This window comes from Thalassophryne amazonica, chromosome 2 (assembly GCF_902500255.1).
Source record: "Thalassophryne amazonica chromosome 2, fThaAma1.1, whole genome shotgun sequence".
NCBI lineage: Eukaryota > Metazoa > Chordata > Actinopteri > Batrachoidiformes > Batrachoididae > Thalassophryne > Thalassophryne amazonica.
This window is the reverse complement of record NC_047104.1, coordinates 68,025,923-68,051,431: the sequence shown is the minus strand read 5'-3', so window position 1 is coordinate 68,051,431 and position 25,509 is coordinate 68,025,923. Positions and strand designations below refer to the sequence as shown.

Genomic DNA, 25,509 nt, shown 5'->3' with positions numbered 1-25,509 from the left:
AGCAGTGGATGGAAAAGAAATTATAGACATTGTGAATAATTGTAAATATAAAACATCTACCGATTTAAATGAAATTGATATGGTGGTGGCAAAACAGGTCATTGAATGGATTGTAGAACCATTAACATACATCTGTAACTTATCATTTCAAACCGATAAATTTCCCAATCAAATGAAAATAGCTAAGGTTGTGCCGCTGTATAAGACTGGGGATAGACACCACTTCACAAATTATAGACCTGTTTCTTTGCTTCCACAATTTTCCAAATTATTAGAAAAGTTATTCAATAATAGATTAGACAAATTCATAAATAAACATAAATTACTTACTGATAGTCAATATGGATTCAGAGCACATAGTTCAACATCACTTGCATTAATAGAATCAGTTGAGGAGATTACAAACGCCATAGACCACAAATTACATTCAGTTGGAATATTTATAGACCTTAAAAAGGCTTTTGATACAATCAATCATGACATATTAATCAGTAAACGTGAACAGTATGGGATTAGGGGGTTGGTGTTGCAGTGGGTGAGAAGCTACTTAAGTAACAGAAAACAGTTTGTGAAGTTGGGGGAATATACATCATCATGCTTGGCAATGCTTGTGGCGTCCCACAGGGGTCAGTATTGGGTCCAAAACTGTTTCTAATTTATATAAATGATATTGTCAATGTTTCCAAAATATTAAAATTAGTATTATTTGCAGATGACACAAGCTTTTTTTTGTTCAAGGGGGGATTTGCAGGAGTTACTGAGGAGGATCAGTATAGAAATGGGAAAATTGAAAATATGGTTTGACAGAAACAAATTATCATTAAACTTAAGTAAAACAAAATACATGTTATTTGGCTATTGTAATACAGACATACAGGTTCAGTTACAAGTCGAGGGGGTAGATATTGAAAGGGTACATGAAAATAAGTTTCTGGGGGTGATAATAGATGATAAGATAAACTGGAAGACTCATATAAAACATATACAAAGTAAACTGTCAAGAAGCATTTCAGTTCTAAACAAAGCGAAACATTCTGGACCACAACTCACTCCGCATTCTTTACTGCTCACTGGTTTTACCATATTTACAGTACTGTGCAGAGGTATGGGGTAATACTTATAAAGGTACAACACAATCACTGTCAGTAATGCAGAAAAGAGCTATAAGAATTATTCATAATACTGGCTATAGAGATCATACAAATCCACTATTTTTACAATCCAAATTCTTAAAATTCACAGACTTGGTTCATTTTCAAACAGTACAAATCGTGTATAAAGCAATAAACAATTTACTTCCAGCAAATATTAAAAATATGTTTTTTAACAGATCAGGGGATTGCAGTCTGAGGGGGAAATTTAATTTAAAGCATCAGTGGGCACGAACAACATTAAAAGGTTTCTGTATTTCTGTCTGTGGGGTGAGGATGTGGAACAGATTGGGAGTGGGGCTCAAGCAATGTCCAAGCATGAACCAGTTCAAACAGCGGTACAAAAATACGTTTTTTTCTAGGTATAGGGAGGAGGAAGGGTAATGAGGGTTAGGGTGTTTTTGTTTTTTGCTTTGGCTTGTAAATATATGGTATTTTGTATGTAAGTAGGTATGTGTAGGTGTATATTCATGTTTGTGTATATATGTGTGTATTTGTGTATGTATATGTATATATACATAAACATATATATACATATGTGTATGTATATGTGTATATATGTATATATATATATATATATATATATATGTGTATGTATGTTGATATATATATATATATATATATATATATATATATAGATATATATAGATATTGGTTTAGGTGTGTAGGAATCTATGTGTATATGTGGCAAAGGGTATTACTGGTTGTGGGGAAGAAGGGGTAGGGATAAATAAGCTGATGCTTCACCCTACCCCTTTTCGGACATGTTGGGTACACAGTAGGAACTTTTTTGTTGTTGTCTTTACTGATCTATCTTGTAATTGTTGTATCAAATGTTCAAAATAAACAGTTTTCACTCATTCATTCATTCATTCATTCATTTAATTAGTGATGACTAGTAAGATGTCCTAGCTTTACGGAGGGCTTTTTTTATAAAGCAACAGACTCTTTTTCCAGGCTAAATCAAGATCTTCTAAATTATTGAGACGCCATTTCCTCTCCAGCTTATGGGTTATCTGCTTTAAACTGCGAGTTTGTGGGTTATACCACGGAGTCAAGCATTTCTGATTTAAGACTCTCTTTTTCAGAGGAGCTACAGCATCCAAAGTTGTGCTCAATGAGGATGTAAAGCTATTGACGAGATAATCTATCTCACTCACAGAGTTTAGGTAGCTACTCTGCACTGTTTTGGTATATGGCATTGAAGAACATAACAAAGAAGGAATCATATCCTTAAACCTAGCTACAGCGCTTTCAGAAAGACTTCTACTGTAATGAAACTTATTCCCCACTGCTGGGTAGTCCAATAAAGTAAATGTAAATGTTATTAAGAAATGATCAGACAACAGGGGGTTTTCAGGGAATACTGTTAAGTCTTCAATTTCTATGCCATATGTCAGAACAAGATCTAAAGTGCGGTTAAAATGGTGGGTGGGCTCATTTACATTTTGAGCGAAGCCAACTGAATCTAATAATAGATTAAATGCAGTGTTGAGGCTGTCATTCTCAGCATCTATGTGGATGTTAAAATCACCCACTATAATTATCTCATCTGAGCTAAGCACTAAGTCAGACAAATGGTCTGAAAATTCACAGAGAAACTCACAGTAATGAGCAGGTGGACAATAGATAATAACAATTAAAACTGGTTTTTGAGACTTCCAATTTGGATGGACAAGACTAAGAGTCAAGCTTTCAAATGTATTAAAGCTCTGTCTGGTTCTTTGATTAATTAATAAGCTGGAGTCGAAGATTGCTGCTAATCCTCTTCCTCGACCCGTGCTTCGAGCATTCTGACAGTTAGTGTGACTCGGGGGTGTTGACTCATTTAAACTAACATAATCATCCTGCTGTAACCAGGTTTCTGAAAGGCAGAATAAATCAATATGTTGATCAGTTATTATATCATTTACTAACAGGGACTTAGAAGAGAGAGACCTAATGTTTAATAGACCACATTTAACTGTTTTAGTCTGTGGTGCAGTTGAAGGTGCTATATTACTTTCTCGTTTTGAATTTTTATGCTTAAATAGATTTTTACTGGTTATTGGTGGTCTAGGAGCAGACACCGTCTCTACGGGGATGGGGTATTGTGGGGATGGCAGGGGGAGAGAAGGTGCAGAGAGGTGTGTAAGACTACAACTCTGCTTCCTGGTCCCAACCCTGGATAGTCACGATTTGGAGGGTTTAATAAAATTGGCCAGATTTCTAGAGATGAGAGCTGCTCCATCCAAAGTGGGATGGATGCCGTCTCTCCTAACAAGGCCAGGTTTTCCCCAGAAGCTTTGCCAATTATCTATGAAGCCCACCTCATTTTTTGGACACCACTCAGACAGCCAGCAATTCAAGGAGAACATGCGGCTAAACATGTCACTCCCGGTCCGATTGGGGAGGGGCCCCGAGAAAACTACAGAGTCCGACATTGTTTTTGCAAAGTTACACACGGATTCAATATTAATTTTAGTGACCTCTGATTGGCGTAACCAGGTGTCATTACTGCCGACGTGAATTACAATCTTACCAAATTTACGCTTAGCCTTAGCCAGCAGTTTCAAATTTCCTTCAATGTCACCTGCTCTGGCCCCCGGAAGACATTTGACTATGGTTGCTGGTGTCACTAACTTAACATTTCTCAAAACAGAGTCGCCAATAACCAGAGTTTGATCCTCGGCGGGTGTGTCGCTGAGTGGGGAAAAAACGGTTAGAGATGTGAACGGGTTGGTGGTGTACAGGGGGCTTCTGTTTAGAACTATGCTTCTTCCTCACAGTCACCCAGCCGGCCTGCTTTCCCGGCTGCTCGGGATCTGCTGGGGGACAGCTAACGGCGGCTAAGCTACCTTGGGCCGCATCAACTACAGGGGCCTGGCTAGCTGTAGGATTTTCCAAGGTGCAGAGCCGAGTCTCCAATTCGCCCAGCCTGGCCTCCAAAGCTACGAACAAGCTACACTTATTACAAGTACTATTACTGCTAAAGGAGGCCGAGGAATAACTAAACATTTCACGCCCAGCGCAGAAAAGTGGGGGAGAGACAGGAGAAGCCGCCATACTAAACTGGCTAAGAGCTAATAGCTGCGCTAAGCTAGCGGATTCCTAAAAACACACAAAGTGAATAATGTGTGAATAATTTAGAGGTGATTCAGCAGAGAGAGTGCTTTAATTAAGGCACGTGAAGATTACACTGTGAAATAAATCGTTATCTAGATCAATCTAACGACGCAGATTAAACAGCTAACAGATACAGCAAAAAAACGCTGTGCTCCGGAACAGGAAGTGATACAATACCGCAGTGAGAGCCAACCACCAGTCAACACATCACATGGCCTGAATCACAACAGACTTTTCGGCTTTTGGAGAAGAGCATGAGCTTCTTCAGGCATTTTTACATAAAACAAACACAATAACAATGTCTAGAAACCCAGAGAATATATTCATGAGAGTTTTAGGCACAATATACAAAGAGTTTAATGCTGTTGTCCCTGTGGAGCCTGATCAGAGCTCTCAAATGACCATAATGCCCAGCATGTCCACACTAAAACCTTCAAAATTAGTGCATTACTTTAAAACTAAAACATATATCTGATATTTTCACTTTATAAAACTTCAGATATGACATTAATTTAAATAACTTGTCCGAAATTAGTTTGGTTAAAATTTTAACCATAAGTTAAAACTGTATGCCTCTGGATGACTCGGGTGCTATCACCAGCGTATTAGTATGGGGTCAAAAGAAATGAGCTTTTTTCTTTTCTATGACCAGGTCTCCTTTGTCTGCAGAGGATAGAATGGTTTCTTCTAGAACCAGCTCTTCTGTATTTGTAGAGGATAGAACTGTGCTTCTACTACAAAAAGCTACATCTGCAAAAATGTTAGAGGTCGAAAAATTATCGGACCAAAACTTAGTGGAAGATAATTGGTCCGAAGATAGTTTTCAAAGTTATTTGAAAAGATAATCCGATAATGAAAACATTATCTTTGATAATTAGCAGAACTGTGCCCACCACTGGCTATAATGGACGACATTACTGAACAACAAGTTTGTGGAAAAAGAGACTCTATAATGACAGAAAAGGCTGTTGAAGAAAAGCTGCACAGGTTAACTCAGTCAAGAAAAGCTAAGCTGGGCCAGCTAACTAGTTAAGATAATTAAATTGAAAGGCTAGTGGAAAATGATGCTAATGTGAACACAGTTAAACTGAATTTGCATTTTGATTACTAAGATTCATTTGAAGAATTTTGCAAGATAAATGAGAGTTTAAAGAATGTGGAAGAATTTCAGAAGGACCAAACTTCTTGGTATGAGCCAAAAGCAAGCAGAATGCGGAGGTTTATTCAACATGTGGAATAAAACAGCTGAGGAGTGTGCAGAACAAGCAAGACATTGTGACGCAAACCTTCATCCATCTGACAGTGTATCTGTTGCGTCAGATTAAGCAGTAAGAGCAGAAGGCGTGAGTCAACTGTTGGGAGCCAAGTGTCTTGTGCTTCATCAGTGCACCTTAAAGCAGAAATGGAGAAAGCCACATTGCTTGCACAACCCACAGCCCTTAAACAAAGGCAAGAACTTGAACGTCAGGAAGCTGAATTGAAAGCAAAAAGAGAAGAACTGGATTTACAAATTGCTTATGCTGCTTCCGATGCAAAATTACAAGTTCTAAGCAATTTTGAAAATGAGTGCTCATCACAAGTGAGCCCTGCACATTCAGTGACAATGGAATCTGCCTTTATGCCATCACCTGCAAGTCCAAATCCAGTCATTAACACAGAAATTGGACGAGGTCAATTTACACCTCTTCAACCTCAGCCTATTGGTACACAGATGTCGACATCGAATTTTATGGCAGATGACCATGCAGTTGAAACACTTTGCAGTGTTATGGCTCGTCAGAATACCATAACAAAGTTGATGGTGAAACAGAAAATGATGACTTTGCCACCATTAGACATTCCTACCTTCTGCGGTGATCCTCTTGATTACTATACATTCATAAGAGCCTTTGAGCATGGCGTAGAATCCCGCACTGAAAGCCCTAAGGACCGTCTTTACTTTTTAGAGCAGTTCACTTGTGGACCGCCTAAGGAGCTGATAAAGAGCTGCCTTCATATGCAGTCAGCTGAAGGCTACCACCAAGCCAAACAGTTGCTTATAGAGCATTTTGGAAATAATTACACAATTGCTGTAGCCTATATGAACAAGGTCTTGAACTGGACTATCTATCAAGCCAAAGGATGCAGAAGCTCTGAATACATTCTCACTCTTCTTGACAGCTTGCCGTAACACCATAGCAGAATTGTGTTACATGGAGGAGCTTGATAATGCTGCAAATTTAAAAGCCATTGTAACAAAGCTTTGAATACAAGCTACGTGAAAGGTGGCAAAGTGTTGTATATGGTGTGCAAAGTGCTGGACTCTATTCCAAAGTCTGAACTGGCTACAGAAGTGAAAACCTTAGATTTGGATCATAACAGACTTCCTCTAGAGAGGGCCCTTGGTCTAAGATGGTGTGTTGAGTCTGACACGTTCAAATTTAAGATCACCATTAGAGATTGCCCATTCACAAGGAGAGGATTTCATTCAGTTATTGGTTCAGTTTATGATCCAATGGGCATCTTGTCACCCGTAGTCTTGCCAGCAAAGATCATCCTGCAAGAATTGTGCAGACTGAAGATTGGATGGGACGAGGACTTAACAGAGCATGTGAAGCGGTGGGCTGACTGGCTAACCAGTCTTCATGCCCTGGAGCACTTCTCAGTTACAAGATGTCTCAAGCCTAAAGAATTTGGAAATTGTGTATTTGCGCAATTACATCACTTTGCGGATGCAAGTGAGAATGCGTATAGATCAGTCAGCTACTTTCTTTCATGATGGACAAGTCCAGAGTACCGCCTCTCAGGCCTCCTACCATTCCCCACATGGAATTGACCGCTGCCACAGTAGCTATTAAGCTTGACTGTGTCTTGAGAAGAGAGGTACAACTGAATCTTGCAGAATAAATTTTTTGGACTGACAGTACGGTGGTACTTTAATATCTCCAGAACAAGACCATGCATTTCTGCACATTTGTGGCAAACAGAGTGTCAGTTATTCTGAAAGGATCTGATGTGAATCAGTGGAGACACGTTGGTACAGACAAGAATCCGGCCGACTGTACCTCTAGAGGGCAAAGAGTGGATGAATTCATGAAAAATACTACTTGGGTGTCTGAACCTGATTTTCTCTACAGTCCTGTTGAGTGTTTGGCCCAGCACAGCATTGAACCAAACAGAAATCTTGAATGATACTGAGATCAAAAAAATCACAGTAAATCAAATAAAAATGGAAGCAAATGTTACTCCATTCATGAGACTAATAAACTACTCATCGTGGATCAAATTGAAAAGGTCTGTGGCATGGTTGCTGAAGCTTAAAGCTGTACTTTGGAGTCTGTAAAAAATGTAAAGAGCTGTGTGCAGCCAATGTGGAGAACAGCCTAGATTGTGGTGAACAGCTGATCCAAAGTCAGAGTGACAGCATCAAGGTGAGCTTTAGGCACACACAACTTTCAGTGGATGAACTGGATCAAGCAGAAATTGACATAATCAGATTCTGTCAGAAGAAGGGGTTCTCAGAAGAGATTTCAGCTTTACACAAGAGGCAGAGTGTGAAGCGAAGTAGTCATTTGTACAAAGTGAACCCTGTAGTTCAGGACGACCTGTTGAGAGTTGGGGGGAGACCTAGTCGAGCGGCCATGCCAGAAAATAGCAAGCAGCCTGTCATCTTGGTTAGAGACTTTCCCATTGTTGATTTAATCCTTCAACAGATACACGAGAAAACTGGGCATGGTTGGGCGTAATCATATGCTTTCTGAATTGCACCAGAAGTTTTGGATTCCGAGTGCCAACACAGCCATCAGAAACGTGATTGCAAAGTGTGTGACATGTTGCCGCTTGCATGGAAAGGTTGGAAAACAACTAATGGCTGATGTTCCACAAGAGCGAGTGAAGCCAGATGATCCTCCCTTTACCCGAGTTGGTGTGGATTATTTTGGCCCATTCAATGTGAAGCGAGGAAGAACGTTGAAAAGATGAAAAGATACGGAGTCATATTCACTTGTTTAGCCATTCGTGCAGTGCATATTGAGTTGGCCTCCTCGTTAGACACAGATTTATGCATAAATGCAATCTGACGCTTCATAGCATGGAGAGGACAAGTGAAGAAGATTTGCTCAGATAACGGGACAAATTTTGTTGCTGCCAATTGTGAGCTGAAGACATCCATTGCTAACTGGAACACCTCACAGTTTCAACATCTACTGTATTTCATCAGCACGGAATCAAGTGGATATTCAACCCTTCCACTGCTTTGCATCATGGTGGAGCATGGGAGAGGTTGTAAGATCAATCAGAAAGGTACTGCATTCCACTGTGAGAGAGCAAATTCTCGAGGAAGGCTTTCATACTGTCTTATGTGAGGCAGAGATGATTATCAACAGCAGACCAATCACTAAGGCATCCAGGGACCCGAATGATTTAGAGGCTCTGACACCTAATCATTTGCTGTTGCTGAAAACAACACCATCATTACCTTCAGGATTGTTTGACCAGGAAGACTTCTACTTGCGGTGCAAATGGAAACAGGTGCAATATATGTCCAATTTATTCTGGAAGAGATGGACGAAAGAGTACCTACCTCAACTGCAGGAGCGCCAACGCTGGGCTACAACATCCAGGAACTTCGCAGATGGTGACATCGTGCTCCTTGTGGATGATTGTGCACCAAGAAATTCTTGGATTATGGGCAAAATCATCGAAGCAGTTCCAGACAAGAAGGGTCTTGTCCACAGAATTTGAATAAAGACAAAGACTAATGTCATAGGTATTAAAGGCACTGCGCTGCGGTGGTTTGAATCATATTTGTCTAATAGATTACAGTTTGTTCATGTAAATGGGGAATCTTCTTCACAGACTAAAGTTAATTATGGAGTTCCACAAGGTTCTGTGCTAGGACCAATTTTATTCACTTTATACATGCTTCCCTTAGGCAGTATTATTAGACGGTATTGCTTAAATTTTCATTGTTACGCAGATGATACCCAGCTTTATCTATCCATGAAGCCAGAGGATACACACCAATTAGCTAAACTGCAGGATTGTCTTACAGACATAAAGACATGGATGACCTCTAATTTCCTGCTTTTAAACTCAAATAAAACTGAAGTTATTGTACTTGGCCCCACAAATCTTAGAAGCATGGTGTCTAACCAGATCGTTACTCTGGATGGCATTTCCCTGATCTCTAGTAATACTGTGAGAAATCTTGGAGTCATTTTTGATCAGGATATGTCATTCAAAGCGCATATTAAACAATTATGTAGGACTGCCTTTTTGCATTTACGCAATATCTCTAAAATCAGAAAGGTCTTGTCTCAGAGTGATGCTGAAAAACTAATTCATGCATTTATTTCCTCTAGGCTGGACTATTGTAATTCGTTATTATCAGGTTGTCCTAAAAGTTCCCTAAAAAGCCTTCAGTTGGTTCAGAATGCTGCAGCTAGAGTACTGACGGGGACTAGCAGGAGAGAGCATATCTCACCCGTGTTGGCCTCTCTTCATTGGCTTCCTGTTAATTCTAGAATAGAATTTAAAATTCTTCTTCTTACTTATAAGGTTTTGAATAATCAGGTCCCATCTTATCTTAGGGACCTCGTAGTACCATATTACCCCATTAGAGCGCTTCGCTCTCAGACTGCGGGCTTACTTGTAGTTCCTAGGGTTTGTAAGAGTAGAATGGGAGGCAGAGCCTTCAGCTTTCAGGCTCCTCTCCTGTGGAACCAGCTCCCAATTCAGATCAGGGAGACAGATACCCTCTCTACTTTTAAGATTAGGCTTAAAACTTTCCTTTTCGCTAAGGCTTATAGTTAGGGCTGGATCGGGTGACCCTGGACCATCCCTTGGTTATGCTGCTTTAGACGTAGATTGTGGGGGGGTTCCCATGATGCACTGTTTCTTTCTCTTTTTGCTCCGTATGCATCACTCTGCATTTAATCATTAGTGATCGATCTCTGCCCCCCTTCACGGCATGTCTTTTTCCTGGTTTTTTCCCTCAGCCCCAACCAGTCTCAGCAGAAGACTGTCCCTCCCTGAGCCTGGTTCTGCTGGAGGTTTCTTCCTGTTAAAAGGGAGTTTTTCCTTCCCACTGTTGCCAAGTGCTTGCACATAGGGGGTCGTTTTGACCGTTGGGGTTTTTCATAATTATTGTATGGCCTTGCCTTACAATATGGAGCGCCTTGGGGCAACTGTTTGTTGTGATTTGGCGCTATATAAGAAAAAAGTTGATTGAGTTGATTGAATGTCTTGGACCAACCGATTACTAAGATCTGTCTGCTCGTGGAATCAGAATGGGCTAGTGGTAAAGACTAAGCCCCTACAATGTGCTATGTGCTGGAAACCTCTGGCTCTATTTCTGTCTGTATCTCACTTTCATTTTTGTCTCTCTTTCTCTCCACACCTTGAAGAAGATCATCCATTCACTATATCCATTGACTATATCATTTTTGAAGTTGATTGATAACATTTTGACATTTTATGTGCCTGTTGCACCCTTTACATGTGTTTGGATGTTTAGTTTAGTGACTGTTTATGATATGTAGTGTAGAGTTTATGGAAATATGATAATTGTTCTGTTATTGCATTATTAGAACAATTAGGGAACGGTATGTAGGCACCATATGTGCATATTGATAGTATTTTTACTAACTAGTGAGTGTTGCCATAAACAGTTTGCATTTGTTAATAGATAATATCATTGTACTGCTGGTTTGGAGACAGAGAGAACATAGAGAGGGCCAACTTCCTACATGCTGCATTGTAATTGACTGAGCGCCGGCCACCATTTTGAATGTGTGTAACTGGTTGTTGCTATAGATACACAATGGCAGTCTTTGTGTCATTCTAGAGTCGTTTTACAGACAAACGTTTCTGTTTATGTGCATTTTTCATGACCATGGATCATAACTATCATACCAGCAACATCAGAAAAACATCAAGATCTAAAGGAACTGAGTGTTTGACTATCAATTGTACCAAGTACACTAAAGCAAACAAGGAAGTGGCATTCTACTCCTTTCCAAAGGGTATCGTTAAGAAATGATTCAGTCCACTGACATCAATAACCTTTTTGCTTAACGATTCCCTTATCGGCCCTTCAGAGGGACTGTTGTTTTTGGGGGTGTTTGTTTGGAAAATTATAATTTCTCTACATTGATTACAGACCCTGCAGTGGGTCTGTAATCAACTTTTCTGCAGCGCAGCTTTGCTTTGAACCTTGAACCAATCGAAACTGATTCACAGATCGAAGCACTGCTTTGATCTAATGCTTCGTTGATTCATTGTTTTATTTCGCTTTATCTTAACTTTCCCCCACTAAAACTCTAAAGAGCATATGTTTGTGAGTAATATTTACCTTTTTTATGTTAAACCGACCTGTTATGGTCTTCTGAAACAGTTGATCGATGTATTTTATAACTTAAAAATGGGACCGATGCTAACGCATTAGCATGTCCACGGCATTTTCAGTGTTAAAGTTAGCATTAAGCTGTTGCAGCTGTCAGCACATTTGTGTGCATTTGTTTTCTGTATAATAATGGCTCAGCGTTTGTTGTCGTAAAAGAGTCAAATGTATTACAAATTGTAATATTTTTACATTTATTTTTGTTTGTGTTAATAATAATAATAATAATAGCAACAACAACAATAATAGTAATAATAACTAATAATGCTACAATACAGTTTTAGAGAAAGCAACAAGAAGAACCTGATTAAAAACACAACAGAAAATATAAAACTAAATATAAAATGTAAAACTAAAAATATAAAAGATCAGGCTGCCTAGGTTATAATATATTTACAGCGCCTTATTTTCCACTCTATACAGTCCACAGTCAGAACAGCTGTTTAAATAAACATTTGTAATAGTAGTTCCTTGTGTTCTAAAGTCAAATAGTGCATTACAGTAGCTTGTAGCACACTCAAGAGAAGTTTTGTTTACAAAACTTTACTCCACTGCAGCAGCCAAGCTGCCCCAGTTACACACAATCAAAATGTTTTTTTGTTTTTTTTTTTGGATCCTGGAACACGTGTCAGCCACAAGACCCCCATTCTTCTTTTTTTTTGGTCTGTTTGGAAATATCCTACAAACGTCATGGTTCGGTTCATATTTGTGTTTAGATATCATGGTTAAATACAGTTTTACAAGGTCAGGACAGAACCTTTAATCTGAGTCATGGAACCTTTTTCATTAAATGTTTATGAATTGATTACATATCTTGTCATTTGCATTGGGATAATATTACTGTGCAGTCATTTGTTTGTCACGCCACGTGAGGAGCCAGACTTCCTTAAATATTTTGTCCATTTTAAGTTTCTTTTATTTTTGCACATTTGCGCAAAAATAAAAGAATTGAAATCATTGTTTGCTATTTTTGTATTCAGTGGCCGCATTATCTGTGAAAATTTACACTGTCATATAAAACATCAATTTATTACTATGTGCCATTTTCTGTTAACTTGAATGTGCACTAATTTCATTCGGGGACAGCAATTCAACACAAACGCGTATCAGTACACTTAGACTTTCAGGTTTACATTTCAGAAGAAAAGGGTAAATTAACCAATTCCATTCATGGTTCCACTTCCAAAGTTTCTGATTGGAATAATCTGTTCACTTGCTTTAACTGCCTAGTTTGCTGTTTTCGTTTTTGCCTCGAACACAGCAGATTCAGAGGTGTGGCCACACCTCTTTGCACTGAGGGTCTGGCCACACCTCCTGCACAGAGCATGGAACTAGAGTGACACACAGTCTGTGGAAATAAGCCAGAACCGAAACATCTCGTACATACAGTACAGTTCAATACAAATGCATGTACTGCGACACCCATAATCTGTCTGTCTGTCTGTCTGTCTGTCTGTCTGTCTATCAAATAAATAATTTGTTCTTTTGCCTGCTCCCACTCAGAGTCGACACAGCAGATTGTTTCCATCTCAACCAGATGTGAGGGGGCAGTGCCCTCTGGTAACTGGCTGCCCCTGCACAAGACCTTTGTGACTCTCAAAGGTGTACCCCATTTAAAATGTCTATTTCAAAGAAGCAGTGCCTGTGTTCACTATTAAGCACAAATAGGGCCTTTCTCTTGGTCACATGGCATTTGACCTTGGATGACCTTCAATCATCAAACTAATTTAGAATTGTTATTTTGAGGAATTGGTTAAAGATACACCCATGGTATGGGTAACATGAATTACTAATTTAAAGTTGTATAATCACCTTTCCATTGGTCACATAAACTTTGACCTTGGTAAGATTGAAATGTCAAACTCTAGGATATAACTTTAACTCAAAGAGCTTGAGCCAAATTGGATTATATAATGATGAAAGGTTTATGTGTCAGTCAAGGATAAAGTGGTTCAGTTTTGTATAGAACTGATGAAATGTCAAGGCCACATAGAACTATATACATTATGTTACAACAGAATCACAAAGAATATCTGGTGTCAAACATGATAAAGGTGGGCCTTGCACTTTCTGAGTTTTATGGAAATATAAATTGCTGGCATTTACAGAAACCAAAAATATAGATGTAAGTACATTTTCTATTGTATTGACTGAAATGCATATTGCACTGGACATGATTTAACGTCTCCTTGTCCAGTAGCTACAGTACGTTTTCAACTATATACAGTAGTGTTCAGAATAATACAACCCCTGGCAATAATTATGGAATCACCGGCCTCGGAGGATGTTTATTCAGTTGTTTAATTTTGTAGAAAAAAAGCAGATCACAGACATGACACAAAACTAAAGTCATTTCAAATGGCAACTTTCTGGCTTTAAGAAACACTATAAGAAATCAAGAAAAAAAATTGTGGCAGTCAGTAACGGTTACTTTTTTAGACCAAGCAGAGGGAAAAAATATGGACTCACTCAATTCTGAGGAATAAATTATGGAATCACCCTGTAAATTTTCATCCCCAAAACTAACACCTGCATCAAATCAGATCTGCTCGTTAGTCTGCATCTAAAAAGGAGTGATCACACCTTGGAGAGCTGTTTCACCAAGTGGACTGACATGAATCATGGCTCCAACACGAGACATGTCAATTGAAACAAAGGAGAGGATTATCAAACTCTTAAAGAGGGTAAATCATCACGCAATGTTGCAAAAGATGTTGGTTGTTCACAGTCAGCTGTGTCTAAACTCTAGACCAAATACAAACATGGGAAGGTTGTTAAAGGCAAACATACTGGTAGACCAAGGAAGACATCAAAGCGTCAAGACAGAAAACTTAAAGCAATATGTGTCAAAAATCGAAAATGGACAACAAAACAAATGAGGAACAAATGGGAGGAAACTGGAGTCAACGTCTGTGACCGAACTGTAAGAAACCGCCTAAAGGAAATGGGATTTACATACAGAAAAGCTAAACGAAAGCCATCATTAACACCTAAACAGAAAAAAACAAGGTTACAATGGGCTAAGGAAAAGCAATCGTGGACTGTGGATGACTGGATGAAAGTCATATTCAGTGATGAATCTCGAATCTGCATTGGGCAAGGTGATGATGCTGGAACTTTTGTTTGGTGCCGTTCCAGTGAGATTTATAAAGATGACTGCCTGAAGAGAACATGTCAATTTCCACAGTCATTGATGATATGGGGCTGCATGTCAGGTAAAGGCACTGGGGAGATGGCTGTCATTACATCATCAATAAATGCACAAGTTTATGTTGATATTTTGGACAATTGACAGGATGTTTGGGGATGATGAAATCATTTTTCAAGATGATAATGCATCTTGCCATAGAGCAAAAACTGTGAAAACATTCCTTGCAAAAAGACACATAGGGTCAATGTCATGGCCTGCAAATAGTCCGGATCTTAATCCAATTGAAAATCTTTGGTGGAAGTTGAAGAAAATGGTCCATGACAAGGCTCCAGCCTGCAAAGCTGATCTGGCAACAGCAATCAGAAAAAGTTGGAGCCAGATTGATGAGGAGTACTGTTTGTCACTCATTAAGTCCATGCCTCAGAGACTGCAAGCTGTTATAAAAGCCAGAGGTGGTGCAACATAATACTAGTGATGTGTTGGAGCGTTCTTTTGTTTTTCATGATTCCATAATTTTTTCCTCAGAATTGAGTGATTCCTTATTTTTTTCCCTCTGCTTGGTCTAAAAAAGTAACCGTTACTGACTGCCACAATTTGTTTTTCCTGATTTCTTATAGTGTTTCTTAAAGCCAGAAAGTTGCCATTTGAAATGACTTTAGTTTTGTGTCATGTCTGTGATCTGCTTTTTTTCTACAAAATTAAACAACTGAATGAACATCCTCCGAGGCTGGTGATTCCATACTTTTTGCCAGGGGTTGTAGTAGTGCTATGTGACTAAAAAGATTAATCCAGGTTTTGAGTATATTTCTTATTGTTACATGGGAAACAAGGTACCAGTAGATTCTCACGAATCCAACAAGACCAAGCATTCATGATATGCACACTCTTGAGGCGATGAAATTGGGCTATTAGTAAAAAATAGAAAAGAGGGTGTTCACAATAATAGTAGTGTGGCATTCAGTCATTGAGTTTGTCAATTTTGTGGAACAAACAGGTGTGAATCAGGTGTCCCCTATTTACGGATGAAGCCAGCACCTGTTGAACATGCTTTTCTCTTTGAAAGGCTGAGGAAAATTGGACGTTCAAGACATTGTTCAGAAGAACAGCGTAGTTTGATTAAAAAGTTGATTGGAGAGGGGAAAACTTATACACAGGTGCAAAAAATTATAGGCTGTTCATCTACAATGATCTCCAATGCTTTAAAATGGACAAAAAAACCAGAGACGCGTGGAAGAAAATGGAAAACAACCATCAAAATAGATAGAAGAATAACCAGAATGGAAAAGGCTCACCCATTGATCAGCTCCAGGATGATCAAGGACAGTCTGGAGTTACTTGTAAGTGCTTTGACAGTTAGACGACGCCTGTGTGAAGCTAATTTATTTGCAAGAATCCCCCGCAAAGTCCCTCTGTTAAATAAAAGATGTGTAGAAGAGGTTACAATTTGCCAAAGAACACATCAACTGGCCTAAAGAGAAATGGAGGAATATTTTGTGGACTGATGAGTAAAATTGTTCTTTTAGAGTCCAAGGGCCGCAGACAGTGTGTGAGAGGACACCCAAACTCTGAATTCAAGCCACAGTTCACAGTGAAGACAGTGAAGCATGGTGGTGCAAGCATCATGATATGGGCATGTTTCTCCTACTATGGTGTTGGGCCTATACGAGGTCTATTAGAAAAGTATCCAACCTTATTATTTTTTTCAAAAACCATATGGATTTCAATCACGTGTGATTGCGTCAGACAAGCTTGAACCCTCGTGCACATGCGTGAGTTTTCCCACGCCTGTCGGTTGCGTCGTTCTCTTGTGAGCAGGCTTTGAGTGAGGAGTGGTCCAGCCCCTCTTCGGATTTTTGTCAGGAAATGGCGAAATGATTTGGGCTTTTTTTTTTTCATCAGAATTTTTTCAGAAACTTAGAGACTGGCAGCTGGAAACCATTCGAAAAATTTATCTGGTTTTCGGTGAAAATGTTACGGGCTTGGTAGAGAATGAGTGTTACTGTCGCTTTAAGGACGGCCCCCAGCGGCTGTGGGGCGTGCCACGCTCCGAAGCCGCCATCGACAGGCTGAACGACCATTTCATTTCTAAACGGATGGCTGTCTGGATCCGTGACCATCATGTGCCATTTCTCTGGTTATCACAAGAGCTGGACATCAACCATTTTCCGGCAGATTTCACTTTTAACAAGAGATTTTGTCATGGAAAGCCAAGCGGAGGCTTCGCGCGTCCCGATGGATTCGCTACTGGAGCGAGACAAAACCACCTCCGTTTTGGTCTCACAGGACGGCTTTGAGATGGCGTTCAGACAGCTGTCGGTGGTTTTTCCATCGAGTGATTATCCGAGAAATTGTGGATGTGCCTGGACATGCCAGAACATGTCCCGTGAGGCTTCATCACGGCGTTGCTGTGCGCCATGTGGCACCGCCGCGACCCGCGAAGCCTCCGCTCCTCTTTTCATGACAAAAACTCCTGTAACAGTGGAATGTGCCGTTCATTTCCAAACTGGACGCTGTGTTTTATCCGGGACGTCGTCTGACTAGCACAGGAATTGTGAAAAGATGTGGACATCAACACTTTATCGGCACATTGAGACAGACGTGCGTAGGAATTCCGCGCATCGCAGTGGTGCTGCATGGCGCACAGCAACGCCGTGATGAAGCCTCACGGGACATGTTCTGGCATGTCCAGGCACATCCAAAATACTTGAAGAGGTCATGTTGCCTTATGCTGAAGAGGACATGCCCTTGAAATGGGTGTTTCAACAAGACATTGACCCCAAGCACACTAGTAAACAAGCAAAATCTTGGTTCCAAACCAACAAAATTAATGCCTTGCAGATGTGAAGAAATCATGAAAAATTGTGGTTATACAACTAAATACTAGTTTAGTGATTCAGAGGATTGCTAAAAAAGCAGTTTGAACATAATAGTTTTGAGTTTGTAGCGTCAAGAGCAGATGCTACTATTATTGTGAACACCCCCTTTTCTATTTTTTTTTACTAATAGCCCAATTTCATAGCCTTAATAGTGTGTATATCATGAATGCTTGGTCTTGTTGGATTTGTGAGAATCTACTGAATCTACTGGTACGTTGTTTCCCATGTAACAATAAGAAATATACTCAAAACTTGGATTGATCTTTTTAGTCACATAGCACTACTATTATTCTGAACACTACTGTACGTAGAATGTGTCTTCAAAGAAATATGAGCGTCTTTTGCTGAGGAAAATAATTTCATCAAATTGTGATGAGCACAGCGGCTCTTCAGACTCCATTGCAGTAATACTTGGTCTTGAAAATACATTTTTATTAATAGAAAAAAAAATGATGTTTTACTGTGCTGTATGTGCTGAGATTACAGCGTACACCTGGGGCCCACTGCCACTGTCATCCAAAATTGTGAGTCAGTGATGCACTACCAAGACATGTTTTGCACTGATGTTTTTAGTTTTTTTGTCCACCTGCTTTATCAGATCATTCTGAGAATGTGTTTGGACTCATTTTTGATTTACTAGTTGTAGAGCATGGTGCTAAGAGAACACAGTCTTACAATTGACTTCCCATAACCAGACCATGCACTCACACAAATTACGATGCCCTCCCTCATGATTGCATCAAAGGTCCTTAAACACTGACTTCATCACTGTGTATGCTAATTAACTGTGGTGTTTGCAGTTGGAGAATTGATGTGTCTGTGTGTTGGGGGGATTTATCCACTTATTTAGCTGACCTTTCTTAAGTCTGTCTCTCAGATTGTCTCTCAACTGTGAAATTTTTTTGCTGGTACCTGCCAGTTTGTGGTGGCAGTGTTGAAGCTGACTGTAGGAGAGGGGAAACAAAATTGAAAATAGGGCTGCGTTATATTGGAAAAATTGCCAGTGTGATTTTTTTTTTTTTTTTTGCCCATAATAATTTATTATTACATTTATATAGCACCAAATCACAGCAAAGTTGCCTCAAGGTGCTTCACACAAGTAAGGTATAACGTTACCAACCCCTAGAGGTGACAGTGGTAAGGAAAAACTCCCTCTGATGATATTGAGGAAGAAACCTCAAGTAGACCAGACTCAAAGGGGTGACCTACTGCTTAGGCCATTCTAACAGTTACAAGGTTTTTACAAAGTTTTACAGAGCTGAAGAAACAGAAAACAGGAATTTAAAACACCTGATGCAGCAGCTTCAGGCATGGCATCTTGCGGTCAGTCCAGCATCCCATTGTCTACAGATACCACTCCAGCACATTTCGCTCCGCACCTCGGACAGAGAAAAAACAAGCAGAATTGGTTGGCTGGAAAAACCACCTAAGGCATAATTCCTCAAAATTAATCGACAGGAGAACAAAGAAAATACTAAGGTGATCGTCGGCCGCCAGCACTAAGCTTCACTAACAGACCCAGAAATTACATAAAGTTGAAGTCTAGACGTGTTCCATGACTAATAAAATGAATTTAAAACGATAGGAAGCATAGTTCCAGGGGGTGGTAGCCAAGTGGTTAATGCGCTTGGTTTCAGTTCGGAAGGTTCTGGGTTCAAATCCCACCCCTGCCACATTTCTCCATGTAATGTGGAGTTGCATCAGGAAGGGCATCCGGCGTAAAACCTGTGCCAAATCAACATGCAGATCCACCTTGGATTTGCTGTGGCGACCCCGAGTACAAACAAGGGAGAAGCCGAAGGGACTTACTAGGAAGCATAGTTCCATACTATGCCAGTATATTTGCCATCAAAAGGGAGAATAAATGCATCTTAAGTCTGGACTTGAATGTCTCTACAGAATCTGACTGTTTAATCTCCATATGGAGATAAAACACTCTGATGCCTCAGTCAGAGAAACATTCAAGTCCAGACTTAAGATGCATTTATGTCTCTACAGAATCTGTTTTATAGATGCAGGGAGATAATTCCACAAAACAGGGGCACGATAAGCGAAAGCTCTGTGGCCCACCCTAGGGACGCAAAGTAGTCCTGCGCCCTGAGAACGCAGAGCCAGTACATCAGGTTTATTTAGGTCAGCTAAGGAGGAAGGTGCTAGTCTGTGAATATGTTTATAGGTTAATAGCAGAACCTTAAAATCCAACCTCACAGAGACATGAAGTCAGTGAAGGGATGCCAAAATGGGTGTAATGTGGTTGGACTTTCTACATTGCAAAGATGGCGCCTGTGACTGGCGTGGCCATCGCTCGGCTCCTGTTGTGTTAGTTACTAATTACTAATGAGCCTGTTTGTTACACGAGACAGGTACAATCAGGCATTTCCTCCACCCCTAACTATCGGCTCCGACTCACCTGAATATCTGCTGCTGTTGCGGGCGCCGTGTAAGATCCGCAGGAGACTGAGGAAAAGAGACTTTTTGGACAAGAGGAGAAGAGGCTCGGGGGCTGGTGTCCAGGTGAGGAGAAGGCGTGCTTGGGCGCGGGCACCAGCGCTGGTGGCCGAGGACGGGCTCGCTTCCTCTACCACATCCCTCTCTTTGATGTGTGCGATGGCACATCTGCATCGACACCTGTTCGGATGGACACGGGTGTTCTGGACTTTTCTCAGCGCTGGTATCCTGGTGGCGGAGTTCCATCGCCACTGTGCACTTCCGTGTTTATGTCTCCGCTTGCACGGACCAGCTGGAGTCCACGTGACTGCTGCCTTCGTCCAATCCCATTGCGAGCCTCAGACAGCGCCTACGTGACGTCTTCCACCTTGCGCCTTGGTTTATTGAACGCGCGTTCAGTCGCCAATAAATCATTTTCCCTGAATGATCTTATATCAACGGAAATGTTAGACTTAATGTGCTTTTCGGAGACTTGGCAGAGAGAAGAGGAATTTCTTCATTTAAATGAGCTCTGCCCTGCTGGGTTCTGTGTCCTTGGGAAGCCCCGCCCCTGTCGCCGTGATGGGGGCCTTGCCATCGTTTATAAAGAGGATTATGTTTGTTAAGGGGTACAGTCACAGGATTTTCCCTCTTTTGAATCACAGTTGGTCAAGGTGGGTTTTTCAAATCCATTTTTCTGTGTGTTGGTTTATCGCCCTCCTGGCCCTGCTACTGCCTTTCTTAAGGATTTCAATGACTTTTTATCCTCTGTTATAACGTTGGAATCTGTTTTAATACTTGGGGATTTTAACCTTCATGTTGATGACAAGTTATCTTACCCTGCGATGGAGCTTTTATCATTGACTAAAGCCTTTAATTTTGTGCAACATGTTTCTGAGCCCACTCACCAAAAGGGTCACATTTTAGATTTTGTTTTTATGCTTGGCCTAGACATTTTAAACATGTCTATAAATGACGTCCACTTGAGTGATCATAGTCTCGTTTTGTTTGACCTGCATTTCAGCTCTGATCATAAGCCCTTAGAAGTTAAGTCTCGGAGGCGTATCATCACTCCTGATACTGCAGAAAGATTTTCTTCTATGTTTAATCCTTGTATGTTCACTGATTTCCTTGATGTGGACAATTTAATTCAGTGTTTTAACCAACACTGTGAAACTATTCTTGATCAGTTGGCTCCTGTTAAATACAATGTGTCTTTACAGAAAAATGAGTGCCCTTGGATAAATGAAGAGCTCTTAAGTCTTAAGAGACTGTGTCGAAGGACTGAACGCCTGTGGAAATCCTCTAAACTTGAGGTTCACAGGCTTCATCTCAGGGAGCTAGTTTCATCATATAACAAAATGGCTGAGTGCCCGTTCTGTCTACATACATCAGCTGGTGTCTGTTAATAAGAAGAATCCCAGAGTGTTGTTTGATACAATCAACTCTCTTGTATGTCCTGCTGCTTCAGTTACTCCTGTGTTTTCTGAAGCTGACAGCAATGCCTTTTTGAGTTTCTTCATTGACAAAAGCAAGTTGATCAAGGATAAAATCCCACCCCCACCCGTGTGGTACTTCTACTGTTGTTGAGCCTGTCCCCAGCATTTGGTTTTTATTTAGGGCTGTGACACTTGCTGATATTTTGGCATTGGTGGACAAGATGAAACCTTCCTCTTGCTCATTGGACATCCTTCCCTACAGGCTCTTCTCTAAAGTATTTGAGGTAATAGGTCTGTGTGTTACTAAAATGGTAAATCTTTCTCTGTCCACCGGTGTGTTTCCCAGTGCTTTCAAGCATGCCATAGTGTTGCCTCTACTGAAAAAATCAGGTTTAAATCAAATGGAGCTAAGTAGTTTTAGACCTATTTCTAAGCTCCCATTCCTGTCTAAGATCCTCGAGAGGGTGGTTTCAGACCAACTGACCCTCTTCCTGGATCAGAATAACATTCACGACAGGTTTCAGTCCGGTTTTCGTAGACAACACTCTACGGAAACGGCTCTTCTGAAAGTGTCCATGCGACATTATGTCTGCTGATGCTGGGAAATGCACTGTGTTAGTACTCTTGGATTTGTCCTCTGCCTTTGATACTGTTGACCAGCAGGTCGTGCTGAGTAGATTGAGGGATCATGTCGGACTGTTGGGGTCAGTTCTTCGGTGGTTTTTCTCATATCTGTTCGGGTGTAGCTTTAGCATTTCTGCTAACCAGATAAGGTCAGAGTCTGCAGACCTGTTATGTGGAGTCCCTCAAGGTTCTGTTTTGGGCCCCATTTTGTTTTTATTGTATTTGATCCCTTTAGGTAAGATCATTCAAAGATTCACTGATGTTTCTTACCAGTTATATGCGGATGACATCCAGCTTTACTGCTCCTTTAAGCCGTCTGAGATTAAGAAGCTTGATTCCTTCCTTCATTGTTTAGTGGAAATAAAACAGTGGCTAAGGAATAACTTTCTTCAGCTCAATGCAGACAAAACAGAGACATTGGTTATTGCCCCTGATGCCCATATTCCAGGTATTCAACAGTACTTGGGTGACCTGGGCCAGTCTGCAAAATCAAGTCTTCGAAACTTGGGTGTCATCTTTGACAAAGATATGTCTTTAGTACAGCACTGTAAACAGCTGATGAGGAACTGCTTCTTTCAACTAAGAAACATCTCTAAGCTCAGGAAAATGGTGTCACGAAATGATTTAGAGCTTATTATTCATGCTTTTGTGTCAACACGTTTAGACTATTGTAACAGTTTGTTTTCATGTCTAAACAAGGAGTTGCGTTGACTGCAGTTGGTACAGAACTCTGCAGCGAGAATTCTGACACAAGCCAACAGGAGGACTCACATTTCCCCAATTTTAAAGGAGCTTCATTGGCTGCCATTGTCCTACAGGATCAATTTAAAAATATTGGTTTTAACCTTTAGAGCTCTACATAGTCAGGCGCCTTCCTATATATCTGTGACCTCATCCAGCCTTATCCCCCTGCCAGGGCATTGAGGTCTGTGGATCAAAATTTGTTGATGGTTCCACGCACCCGTTTTTCAACCAGAGGAGAGCGATCCTTCCAGGCTGTTGCTCCCAGGCTTTGGAATGGTCTCCCGCTCGCTCTGCGCTCACTGGACTCTGTTGACACTTTTAAAAGCCAACTTAAGACCTTCTTTTTTACACAAGCTTTTGCTTAGGTTTTGGCTGCTATGCTATGTTTTTAAATGTCTGGGCCACTGTGTGTATTGTGTGGTGTATTGTGCTTTTTATGTTGTGAAGCACCTTGTGGCTTTTGTCTGTGAAAGGTGCTATTCAAATAAAACGTACTTACTTACTTACTTACTTCCTGTCAAGAGTCTGGCAGTAGCATTTTGAACCAATTGGCGATCTCTAATGCTGGACTGCAGTAAACCAGAAAATAGAATATTGCAGTAGTTCAGTCTAGAAGAGACAAATGCATGAATCAAGGTCTCTGCATCAGCCATAGACAGGATGGGATGAATCTTCACTATATTTTGCAGGTGGAAGAAAGCAGTCCTCGTAATATCTCTAATGTGGAGGTCAAAGGACAACGTAGGATTAAAAATTACCCCAAGGTTCCTCACTTTGTCAGTCTGATGTATGACACACGAGCCAAGGTTAAGCGTTAGCTGGTCAAAGTAATGCCGATGTCTCGCTGGACCAAGAACCATCATTTCGGTCTTGTCTTTAAAAGTAAGAAATTGCTGGACATCCAGCTTTTCACTGATGCAAGGCAATCATCTAAGGATTTTATTTGTATCAGATTACCAGCAGTTATCGGCATGTATAACTGAGTATGATCATAGTAGTGAAAGGTAATCCCAAAACACCACAATATGTGCCCAAAGGTTGCTATATAAGGTGAGAAAAGCAGGGGGCCTAACACAGACCCCTATGGAACCCCATATTTCATGTCACCAAAGTTAGAGGTAGTGTTGTTGTACAAGACACAGTGAGAACGACTGGTTAGGTATGATGTCAACCATGCAAGGACATTCCCAGTAATCCCAAAATGATTCTCCAGCCTATCAGGGAGAAGACGGTGATTCACTGTATCAAACACAGGACTAAGATCTAATGGAACCAGAACCGTAGCAGTGTCAGAATCCATTGCAAGGACAACATCATTTACCACTTCAGTGAGAACTGTCTCCTTGGAATGATATTTTCTAAATATCAGTGGCCCGAAAAGATTATTCTCAGTAAGGTGGTCCATGAGCTGCTGTGAAACCACTTTTTCCAGAATTTTAGAACAAAATGATATATTTGATATGAGCCTATAATTTTTCAATACACTAGGTCAGGATTAGATTTCATAATGGTTTAATCAATGCAAATTTCAAACATTTTGGAACAGATCCTGAGGTTAATGACAGATTTGTAATTTCTGGCACAATAGGCCCAAGAGTGGGCCACAGGTCCTTAAACAGTTTTGTTGGTATAGGATCAAATAAGCAGGTTGTGCCTTTAGCAGTCGTTGCCAGTTTCGTCGGGCATGAAAAAACTTTTTTTTCCCCTTTCTTTACTCACTGTCTGCCTCAGCTTTGATTTATTAGTTGTTTATTTTCATCCTGTGGTTAGTGCATGTTCCATTTTGCTTTGTCACTTTGTTTCTTTGTTACTTTTATATTTTAGACATTGTTCAGTTCTGTTCTGCCAGGTTGTGTTTTCATTTAGTTATCTGTTTATTTTTGCTGTTTTCATTTGTCATTTTCTGTTGTACTTTAATATCGGGTTTTGCTTTCTGTTATTTAGTCTTTGTTTGATTATCTTTATTTTATTCTTCTGTCATTAGTTCCAGTTTAGTTTTGTCTTTGTGTTTACATTCCTATTATTTCTCTGATCAGCTCTTATGTAGTTTTGTCTTTGTACTTATTATCTCTTGGTTCTCTTTTAGTTCTCATGATTCATGCTCTGTTCAAGTTCCTGTTCGTGGTTGTATTATATTCTGCCCTCGGTTTCTGGTGTAGTTCAGTTCTGAGTTTTTTCCCCATAGCCATTTGTCTGATTCCATGTATCACCCATGCACCTGCCATCATGTCCTCATCCCTAGTGTAGTTTTCTCTGGGCCCCTCCCCAGTCGGACCGGGAGTGACATGTTTAGCCGCATGTTCTCCCTGAATTGCTGGCTGTCTGAGTGGTGTCCAAAAAATGAGGTGGGCTTCATAGATAATTGGCAAAGCTTCTGGGGAAAACCTGGTCTTGTTAGGAGAGACGGCATCCATCCCACTTTAGATGGAGCAGCTCTCATTTCTAGAAATCTGGCCAATTTTCTTAAATCCTCCAAACCATGACTATCCAGGGTTGGGACCAGGAAGCAGAGTTGTAGTCTTACACAACTCTCTGCAGCTTCTCTCCCCCTGCCATCCCCTCATTACCCCATCCCCGTAGAGACGGTGCCTGCTCCCAGACCACTAATAAC

At 40.5% G+C, this 25,509-nt stretch overlaps 1 protein-coding gene across 2 annotated transcripts in view; it reads left to right on the top strand.

Annotated features, from left to right (window-relative positions):
• LOC117525332 (transmembrane protein 266-like) overlaps window positions 1-25,509 on the top strand; it is a 300,763-nt gene that overhangs the window by 60,922 nt on the left and 214,332 nt on the right. The gene's annotated exons all lie outside the window — the stretch shown is intronic.